Here is an 11,593-nt window from a genome sequence, read left to right as displayed (position 1 = left end):
GGCCGGAATCGGCGCCGGCGAGCTGCGGAGGTGGCGGCGTGCACGGGTGCTCGACGAAAACGGAGCTACGGCGTGCTGTCGAGCAAACGGAGAGGCTGGGGAGTATCTACGCGTTGTGGGGAGTGCAACGGGCTTGAGCCCGTGACCAAAAGGTCACCGGAGCCTTGCCGGCGACGAGATCCGCGGCGATGCGTTCAGACGCAAGCAGAGTGGCGGCTACGAGAGCTCAAGAGGCCAGGAGAGCAAGGGGAGAGGATGAGGGGCTCACCGCGCGGCGCAAGAAAGGCCCGTTGGAGGCTTAGTAGCAGCAGCAGTCGCCGGAGTCGAAGAAGACGGCGGCGACCCGAGGAAGAAGGCGATGGCGTTGGGGGTGATGTAGGGGGACCCGGCTCGAGCAGGTGGTCGGGGAGGACGGGCTCGATGCGGCGGAGCTCGTGGACACGTCTGGGAGGAGAACGGGGCTCGGTGGCCGTGGCTATGGCGCAGCCATGGCGACGGCGGAGTTCGGGCGAGGTGGGGAAAGGGATCGGAGAGGGAGGAGAAGTGGATCTGGGAGGGGGCGTCGAGGGGGGAGTGGGGGCAGGGGGCCGGGGGTGCAGGGCGTCGCCCTTATCCCTTCGCCGACGGGGACGGCGAGAGGGTTCGGCGGCGACCGGCGAGCGTGGTCGCTGGGTCGGGTGAACAGGGAGGAGGGAGGCGACCGGGGGAGGTGGGCTGGCCGGCTGGGCCTGGGGGTCGGCCCAGTTGGGCCAGGGTCCAGTGGGGGAAAGGGGGGGGGTTCCTTTTCTTGTTTGTTTTCTTTTTCTTTTTGTTCTGTTTTCTCTTTTGTATTTTCTTTTCTTTTTATTCATTTTCTTTTGTGTTTTACATCATTTTAAAATAGTTAGGCATTTTCTAAAAATATGTTTTCTCCACAATAATTATCAGTGCAATATCTGGCACCCACCGAACATTTTTGTTTAAATTTTTGAAAACTTTTATTATTGACATTAACTAGGATTTAAATTTGAAACGGTTTTGATTTAACCCGAGATCAATGACAGTGACAGAGGTGACGTGCCATCATTAACGTGAGATTACTGTAGCATGATTATCCGGGCGTTACAAATCTCCTCCACTACAAGAAATCTCGTCCCGAGATTTAGGAGGTAGAAGGAAAAAGTGCGGGGTATTCTTCGCGCAGACGATCCTCTCGTTCCCAAGTGGCCTCATCTTTAGAATGGTGCGACCACTGGACCTTGAGGAATTTGATCGCCTTCTGACGTGTGCGGCGTTCAGCTTGGTCGAGAATGCGGACCGGATGCTCCTTATAGGAGAGGTCCTGCTGCAATTCGAGCACTTCATGATCCACTGCTCGGATTGGGTCCTTGAAGCAACGGCGGAGCTGTGATACATGGAACACATCGTGAACCTGAGAAAGGTTCGGCGGAAGCTCCAGTTGGTATGCCACTTTTCCCCGCCTTTCGAGAATAGTGAATGGGCCAATATAGCGAGGAGCTAGTTTGCCCTTGATCCCGAAGCGGTGAGCATCCTTCATAGGTGTGACTCGAAGATAAGCCTTTTGGCCAGGTTGATAGACCATGTCTTTATGATGACGGTCATACTGACTCTTCTGACGTGACTGAGCAGTCTTGAGATTCTCACGAATAATGCGGACTTGTTCTTCGGCATGTTGGATAACATCCGGACCGAAGAGTGGACGTTCCCCAGTTTCTGACCAGTTCAGAGGGGTTCGGCACTTTCGTCCATATAACGCTTCGAAGGGGGCCATCTTCAAACTAGCTTGATAGCTATTATTATAAGAGAACTCAGCATACGGGAGAGATTCCTCCCATTTCTTGCCGAAGGAAATAACACAAGCTCGAAGCATATCTTCGAGAACTTGGTTGACGCGTTCAACTTGCCCTTGCGACTGAGGATGAAACGCAGTACTGAATGACAGATGAGTTCCCATGGCTTCTTGGAAACTTGCCCAGAATCTTGAAGTGAATAAGCTGCCACGGTCTGAACTGATAACCAATGGAATACCATGGAGTGAAACAATCCTGGACATATAGAGCGTTGCCAGCTGGCTAGCAGTGATCGTTTCTTTGACTGCCAGGAAATGTGCAACTTTGGAAAGCCGGTCAATGACGACAAGAATAGCATCATTACCTTTCTGTGATTTGGGAAATCCAGTGACGAAGTCCATCTCAACATGGTCCCATTTCCATTCAGTAATAGAGATAGGTTGCAGAGTTCCAGCAGGCCTTTGATGTTCTGCTTTGATACGACGGCAAACGTCACACTCAGCAACATAACGAGCAATGTCTTGCTTCATATTAGACCACCAGAATCTCTGACGGATGTCTTGGTACATCTTTGTACTACCAGGATGGATACATAGAGGCGTATCATGAGCTTCTTTCATAACTTCCTGTGTCATATCCAGGTTTTTCTCTGCACATGGCACCACTAGGCGGCCCTTGAAGTATAAGGTGCCATCTCCAGCAATAGTGAAGAATGAGGGCTTTCCTTCTGCGAGGTAGCGCTTAATCTTGTGGGCTTCAGAGTCATATCCCTGTATTCTCTTGATGGAGTCCAGGAGATCTGGTTCGACGGCCAGGGTATTGAGGGAACCCTGGGGAACAACACGGAGGTTCATCTTGCCAAACTCCTTAGGATGGGGAGCAAGTGCACCCGGAGGAACAATATGGAGGTTCAGCTTCCTGAATTCTTCAACAAGCGAGGGCTGAACTTTGTGAACCTGGAGGTGGTTGCAGTAAGACTTGCGGCTCAAGGCATCAGCCATTACATTAGCCTTGCCTGGCGTATAGGAAATACCCAAGTCAAAGTCTGCAACAAGCTCCATCCATCTCTGCTGACGGAGGTTCAGGTCTGGCTGAGTAAACAGATACTTCAGACTTTGGTGGTCAGTGAAGGTCTCGCAACGATTACCGAGAAGGTAATGTCGCCACTGCTTCAGCGCATGAATGACAGCAGCAAGTTCGAGGTCGTGAACTAGGTAGTTCTCTTCGTGAGGGCGCAATTGTCGAGAGGCATAAGCAATCACTTTGCGGTCTTGCATCAGGACACGGCCTAACCCTTGACGGGAAGCGTCGCAGTAAATGACGAAGTCCTTCTTAGTATCAGGTGGAGCTAGAACTGGGGCAGAAGTCAACTTGTCTTTGAGTGCCTGGAAACTTTCCTGACATTTGTTTGTCCATTGGAACTTGACGCCCTTATGCAACAGGTTAGTCAGAGGCCTGGCGATCTTGGAGAAGTTCTCGACGAATCGACGGCAATAGCTGGCGAGACCGAGAAAACTTCTGACTTGCTTAACGTTCTTGGGAGGAGTCCAATCAAGAATAGCCTGAACTCGCTCGGGGTTGATGGCAATACCATCCTTAGAGATGACATGCCCAAGATAGGTTACTTCCGGTAGCCAGAATTCACATTTGGAGAACTTGGCATATAGTTGATGTTCTCGTAGCTTTTCCAGCACAAGTCGAAGATGTTCAGCATGTTCTTCTTCGTTCTTGGAAAATACCAGGATATCATCCAGATAAACCACAACGAACTTGTCGAGGTAATCCATGAATATATAGTTCATCAGACGAGAGAAGGTGGCTGGAGCATTGGTTAAACCGAAAGACATGACGGTGTACTCGTATGAACCATAGCGAGTCACGAAGGCGGTCTTTGGGATCAACACGGATCTGGTGGTAGCCCAACCTCAAGTCGAGCTTAGAGAACACTGACGAACCCGCCAGTTGATCATACAGATCATTGATCCGAGGAAGGGGGTATTTATTCTAAATGGTAGCTTGGTTTATAGGACGGTAGTCTTGAACTAACCGGTTTGTCCCATCCTTCTTCTTGACAAAGAGAGAAGGTGCTCCCCAAGGAGAGCAACTTGGGCGAATGAACCCTTTGCGAAGAGATTTGTTGATTTCCTCCTTAAGCTCAAGGAGTTCATGCGGCGGCATTTTGTAGGGTCGCTTAGCTATAGGAGTGGTGCCTGGTTTCAAGTCGATGATGAATTCGACAGCTCTAGCAGGGGGAATCCCTAGAAGTTCTTCAGGAAAGACGTCGAGGAATTCACGCACGACGGGAATGTTTTCAATGCCCTCGAGTGGTGCAGCGTTCAATGCATTCAATGCATAGAGCCTGGCCTCGGCATTTTGCACCAGATGAGCTTGGTAAGCAACTATTTCATCTGAAGGGTGAAGTAGATGGACGGTCTTAGTGGCGCAAACTATAGAAGCAGTATGCGCTTTCAACCAATCCATCCCCAAAATGAGGTCGATGTTAGACGACTTCAGGATAATGGGGGAGGCATAGAATTCCAGCCCTTCGATTTCCACGGGGACATCGATGCCAACCAGGGAGGTTTGACACTGTCCCACGGGTGTTTTGACCAATACAGAGGTGTTCATCTCCTCACATTTAACGTCGTGCTTGTATGCAAAATCTTCTGACATGAATGAATGCGATGCACCTGTATCAAATAAAACGGATGCTGGTACTGAATTTACCAGGAGTGTACCCATCACAGTAGCTGGCTGGTCTTGAGCTTCGTTGAGATCAACGTGGTTGGCATGAGCACGAGCATAAGACTTGGTATTGTTGTTGCGGGGCTGGTTGTTACCACGGCCAGTTGCTGGAAGGGCCAGTTGATTCTGGTTCTGGTTGCATTCTCTAGCACGGTGTCCTGGTTGACCACACCTGAAGCACAAGCCATTATTGGGAGTGGGAACAGGGGCTTGGGATGGTGGAGCTGGAAGTCTTGACTGCCTAGATGGTGGTGGAGGCAGACGAGGTGCAGCATAGGTCTGCCTTGGGGCAGATGCATTTGGACGGTACATGCTGTTCGGGATCCATATCTTATGCTTCTGTGAGGGCGAGCCCGAAGATGAGCCCGTGTCACGGTTGCGCCTGTGAGAGCTCTGGTATTCCTGCAGACCAGTTTCGACATTGATGGCCTTGTTCACCAAGGTGGCGAAATCAGCAAAGTCATGCACTAGAAGGGCGAGCTTGATGTCAGCTTGAAGGCCATCACGGAACTTCTCCTGTCTGCGTGCATCAGTTGCAATGTCCTCCTCAGCATAGCGAGACAAGTCCAGAAACTCCCGTTGATAAGCTTCAACAGTTTTGTTGCCTTGGGTGAGGTTGCGGAACTCACGCTTCTTCCGGTCCATGACTCCTTGAGGAATGAAGTGGGCACGGAAAGCAGCTTGGAAGTCTGGCCAGGTGATGATTGTTCCAGCTGGCAGAGTACGCCTGTGGCTGTCCCGCCATTGAGCTGCGGGTCCCTTCAGAAAGAAGGAAGCAAAGTTGACATAGCTGGCAGGGGCTACATCAGCAGACTCCATCTCATAGGTGATGTCACGGAGCCAGTCATCAGCATCCAGAGGCTGGGTTGAGCTGCGGTAGATGGTTGGGTTGAGGCGTATGAAATCTTGAAGAGTCACTTGGGCTGGCTGCTGGTTCATATTGGGGCGAGGAAACTGAGCCATCATATTTTCCATGAAATGGCGGTTCAGTTCAAACTGTTGGATCATACCAGCCATGTACTCAGGTGGTGGTGGGGCATCGTCACCACGACCACGACCACCTGGTCTAACCATCCTGCTAATATATAACAGGGGTAGTTCAGCATTGAGAAATATTTGCAAAGACAAGAATCATTCATGATGAAACATGCATAACGAGAGGAGCACGATAGCTACTACATATTAGTCGGCATAACTTACAAAAGGGGCCATGCATAGTGTTCAGTACACAGAGTTCAGTACATAGGCTAAAACAACATAGGCGGCACACAGGCTCGCGGCGACTGCAACTAATACTAACTAAGCAAGACTACATCAGTCCCAAGAGGTACTGTGGAGGTAATCGTAGCCCGACAGCTGGTAGTGAGGCAACGGATAGCCCTCCACGTCAGCAGACTGGGGGCCGCGGATACTCAGGTGTAGAGCCCGACGCTCAGGTGGCAGAAGAGGACCAAGTGCGGGAGAGTAGCCCCCCACCTCTGGCCAACCGACACCGTGGGGCATCACGGTCCTGGTTGGGTAGATCGCAGTACGCGGTAGCTGTCCAGACCGGACAAAGGGGTGCAGCAGCGTCAGAGCATGGTAAAGGTGCTGACGGGTGGTGTACATCTCGTGGTGAAGAGCTCGGTTAGCTCGATCCAGCCCATCAGCATGCAGAACCAGGTTCTGATGGTAGAAGGGCTCTTGGGTGACAGTGGAGTAGGCAGCAGTATAGTATCCCTCCGCACCAACATCAGATGCGATAGCAATGTGCCTGAAAGGGGAGGTGTCCAACTCCCGATACTCTCCACGAAGACGTGTCAGAGCAGCATAGGCAGCATCGTGGACAGCCATATCGATGGTCACACCAACACCATGTGCGGTGTGCAGCACAGTAGTGGAGTCATACTCCCGCGAGTAGAGGTGGACGATGGCACGGTACTGCTCCTGGTTAAAGTCCTGGTACTCCTCGTAGACGGTGTACTCAGGGTGCCGGCGATAACCCAGATAGGTCATCATCTCAGCTAGCACCGCAGGTGATCCCGAGGCACCAATGGCCGTCGTGTGGCGCACGACCTGCCTCGTGGGTTCCATCTGAAAGCAAAGACGTTTCAAAAGGAGTCAAATGACAGTGTGTGAATTGTTCAAAATACTATTCTAAGAAACAACTATGGCTTATCCAACTTTGGGGTGAATGCGGTCACGGGATCCTAGTGTTAGAGTCAGTAAATCCGTTTAACCCGAGTAGAAGAAAGTTCAGAGTCCCAGAGTAAAGGTCGAGGAGTAAAAGATCCTAGTACCACCCAATGGCGACGTGGGCCCGTAAGACACACAGCCATGTTAGTAAAAGTTTTTGTAATGTCTAGACTCGACTTCGGCCAAGGAGTGTGGAAAGGGGGATTCCTATAGGCAGTCGGCTCTGATACCAACTTGTGACGCCCCCGTTTTGACCGTACACTAATCATGCACGCAAATGTGTACGATCAACATCAGGGACTCACGGGAAGATATCACAACACAACTCTACAACATAAATAAGTCATACAAGCATCATAATACAAGCCAGGGGCCTCGAGGGCTCGAATACAAGTGCTCGATCATAGACGAGTCAGCGGAAGCAACAATATCTGAGTACAGACATAAGTTAAACAAGTTTGCCTTAAGAAGGCTAGCACAAACTGGGATACAGATCGAACGAGGTGCAGGCCTCCTGCCTGGGATCCTCCTAACTACTCCTGATCGTCGTCAGCGGGCTGCACGTAGTAGTAGGCACCTCCAGTGTCGTAGGTGTCTTCGTCGACGGTGGCGTCTGGCTCCTGGACTCCAACATCTGGTCGCGACAACCAGATAGAAAGGAAAAGGGGGAAAAGAGGGAGAGAAGCAACCGTGAGTACTCATCCAAAGTACTCGCAAGCAAGGAGCTACACTACATATGCATGGGTATATGTGTAAAGGGCATATCAGTGGACTGAACTGCAGAATGCCAGAATAAAAAGGGGGCTAGCTAGTCCTGTCGAAGACTACGCTTCTAGTCATCTCCATCTTGCAGCATGTAGAAGAGAGTAGATTGAAGTCCTCCAAGTAGCATCGCATAGCATAATCCTACCCGGCGATCCCCTCCTCGTCGCCCTGTTAGAGAGCGATCACCGGGTTGTATCTGGCACTTGGAAGGGTGTATTTTATTCAGTATCCAATTCTAGTTGTCATAAGGTCAAGGTACAACTCCGGGTCGTCCTTTTACCGAGGGACACGACTATTCGAATAGATAAACTTCCCTGCAGGGGTGCACCACATAACCCAACACGCTCGATCCCATTTGGCCGGACACACTTTTCTGGGTCATGCCCGGCCTCGTAAGATCAACGCGCCGCAGCCCCACCCAAGCACAACAGAGAGGTCAGCACGCCGGTCTAACTCTATGCGCGCAGGGGTCTGGGCCCATCGCCCTATGCACACCTGCATGTTGCGTACGCGGCCGGAAGCAGACCTAGCCTAGTGGCGTTCCAGTCCAATCCGGCGCGCGCCACTCAGTCGCTGACGTCACGAAGGCTTCGGCTGATACCACGACGCCGGGATACCCATAACTACTCCCGCGTAGATGGTTAGTGCGTATAGACCAAATGGCCAGACTCATATCAAATACCAAGAACTCGTTAAGCGTGTTAAGTATCTGCGAACACCGACCAGGGCCAGGCCTACCTCTCACCTAGGCGGTCTCAACCTGCCCTGTCGCTCCGCCACCAAGATCCACTTGCGGGTACTCCTACGAGCCGACCCGACTTTAGTCACCACATGTGTCATGTATATAGTGTATAAGTATATACCCGTGATCACCGCCCAGGTGATCATGGCCCGATAGTATAGCATAGCATACGGACAAGAATGTAGGGCCACTGATGGAAAACTAGCATCCTATACTAAGCATGTAGGATTGCAGGTAAAGGTAACAACAGTAGTAGCAAGGATAGGCTATGCATCAGGATAGGATATCGGAAAGCAGTAACATGCTACACTACTCTAATGCAAGCAGTATAGAGAAGAATAGGCAATATCTGGTGATCAAGGGGGGGGCTTGCCTTGTTGCTCTGGCAAGTAGGAGGGGTCGTCAACTCCGTAGTCGAACTGGGCAGCAGCAGTGTCGGTCTCGTAGTCTACCGGAGAGAAGAGGGGGGAAGAAACAGTGAATACAATGCAAACATAAGCATGACGATGCGTGACATGACAATGAGCGGTGCTAGGTGTGTCCTAACGCGACAGTAGGTGGTACCGGCGAAGGGGGGGAACATCCGGGAAGTATTCCCGATGTTTCGCGTTTTCGGACAGACGGACCGAAGGGGGAAAGTTGCTAGTTCGATAGGTTAGGGAGGTGTGGTGGACGAGCAGACTGCGTATTCGGATTCGTCTCGTCGTTCTGAGCAACTTTCATGTAGAAAACATTTTCATCCGAGTTACGGTTTAAAAGATATGAATTTTCAAAGATTATTTGAATTTCTAGAATTATTTGAATTTCGCAAAAATGAATTATGACGTCAGCATGAGGTAATGCTGATGTCAGCAGGTCAACAGGTCGGCTGACCAGTCAAACCAGACAGGTGGGTCCAGTGGGCCCCACATGTCATTGACAGGGCACTAACAGAGTTTTATAATTAACTTAAACAAGGTTATTAGCAGGTAGGCCCCACCTGTCAGTGCCTATTTAGATTAATTAATTAGTTTTATTTATAAAAACATTTTTTTTGTAAATTATGCGGCGGGGCCCGCATGATAGTGACACTGGGCTGCCCAGTCAGCAGTTGACTGGGGTCAACCCAGTCAACTGGGCCACCAGGACCCACTGGCAGCGACCCAGGGGGTGGCCCTAGGTGTGCCAGCTCAGCGCGGCCGGCGGCTCAACGCCGGCGACGCCAAACGCGGCGGCGCGGCTCGGATCTCGCCGGATTTCGCCTACGGGGCTCGGGGAGGAGCGGGGCTAGTCTCATTCGAACGAGCTCGCAGCGCCGCATCCAGTGGTGGTCGTAGCATCGCCGGACTTGGCCGGAATCGGCGCCGGCAAGCGGCGGAGGTGGCGGCGTGCACGGGTGCTCGACGAAAACGGAGCTACGGCGTGCTATCGAGCAAACGGAGAGGCTGGGGAGTATCTACGCGTTGTGGGGAGTGCAACGGGCTTGAGCCCGTGACCAAAAGGTCACCGGAGCCTTGCCGGCGGCGAGCTCCGCGGCGATGCGTTCAGACGCAAGCAGAGCGGCGGCTACGAGAGCTCAAGAGGCCAGGAGAGCGAGGGGAGAGGATGAGGGGCTCACCGCGCGGCGCAAGAAAGCCCCGTGGGAGGCTTAGTAGCAGCAGCAGTCGCCGGAGACGAAGAAGACGGCGGCGACCCGAGGAAGAAGGCGACGGCGTTGGGGGTGATGTAGGGGGTCCCGGCTCGAGCAGGTGGTCGGGGAGGACGGGCTCGACGCGGCGCAGCTCGTGGACACGTCGGGGAGGAGAACGGGGCTCGGTGGCCGCGGCTATGGCGCAGCCATAGCGACGGCGGCGTTCGGGCGAGGTGGGGAAAGGGATCAGAGATGGAGGAGAAGTGGATCTGGGAGGGGGGCGTCGAGGGGGGAGTGGGGGCATGGGGCCAGGGGGTGCAGGGCGTCGCCCTTATCCCTTCGCCGACGGGGACGGCGAGAGGGTTCGGCGGCGACCGGCGAGCGCGGTCGCTGGGTCGGGTGAAAAGGGAGGAGGGAGGCGACCGGGGGAGGTTGGGTGGCCGGCTGGCGTGGGGGTCGGCCCAGTTGGGCCAGGGTCCAGTGGGGGAAAGGGGGGGGTTCCTTTTCTTGTTTGTTTTCTTTTTCTTTTTGTTCTGTTTTCTCTTTTGTATTTTCTTTTCTTTTTATTTATTTTCTTTTCTGTTTTACATCATTTTAGAATAGTTAGGCATTTTCTAAAAATATATTTTCTCCACAATAATTATCAGTGCAATATCTGGCACCCACCGAACATTTTTGTTTAAATTTTTGAAAACTTTTATTATTGACATTAACTAGGATTTAAATTTGAAACGGTTTTGATTTAACCCGAGATCAATTACAGTGACAGAGGTGACATGCCATCATTAGCGAGAGATTACTGTAGCATGATTATCCGGGCGTTACAAGCATGGCATGCATAATAGACCCTATGGCCGGGGCATAGGGGGTGACACTACACTTTTCTCTATCTTATGCCGTGGTCGGGCATTGAGCTGTGCTCAATCTCACACCTTGCAATACAGGCAAGAACCCCTTCTTGGACTGATCCATATTGAACTTCTTCAATATCTTATCAAGGTATGTGCTTTGTGAAAGACCTATGAGGCATCTCGATCTATCTCTATAGATCTTGATGCCTAATATGTAAGCAGCTTCTCCAAGGTCCTTCATTGAAAAACACTTATTCAAGTAGGCCTTTATGCTTTCCAAGAATTCTATATCATTTCCCATCAATACTATGTCATCCACATGTAATATGAGAAATGCTACAGAGCTCCCACTCACTTTCTTGTAAACACAGGCTTCTCCATAAGTCTGTGTAAACCCAAACGCTTTGGTCATCTCATCAAAGTGAATGTTCCAACTCCGAGATGCCTGCACCAGCCCATAGATTGAGCGCTGGAGTTTGCATACCTTGCCAGCATTCTTAGGATCAACAAAACCTTCCGGTTGCATCATATACAATTCTTCCTTAAGGAAGCCGTGAAGGAATGCCGTTTTGACGTCCATTTGCCATAGTTCATAATCGTAGAATGCGGCAATTGCTAATATGATTCGGACGGACTTCAGCTTCGCTACGGGTGGGAAGGTCTCATCGTAGTCAACTCCTTGAACTTGTCGATAACCCTTAGCGACAAGTCGAGCTTTATAGATGGTAACATTTCCATCCGCGTCCGTCTTCTTCTTAAAGATCCATTTATTTTCTATCGCTCGCCGATCATCGGGCAAGTCTGTCAAAGTCCATACTTTGTTTTCATACATGGATCCTATCTCGGATTGCATGGCTTCAAGCCATTTGTTGGAATCTGGGCCCGTCATTGCTTCTTCATAGTTCGAAGGTTCACC

This window comes from Aegilops tauschii, chromosome 3, assembly GCF_002575655.3.
Source record: "Aegilops tauschii subsp. strangulata cultivar AL8/78 chromosome 3, Aet v6.0, whole genome shotgun sequence".
In the NCBI taxonomy this organism is placed as follows: Eukaryota; Viridiplantae; Streptophyta; class Magnoliopsida; order Poales; family Poaceae; genus Aegilops; species Aegilops tauschii.
Note: the sequence above shows the minus strand (reverse complement) of the source record.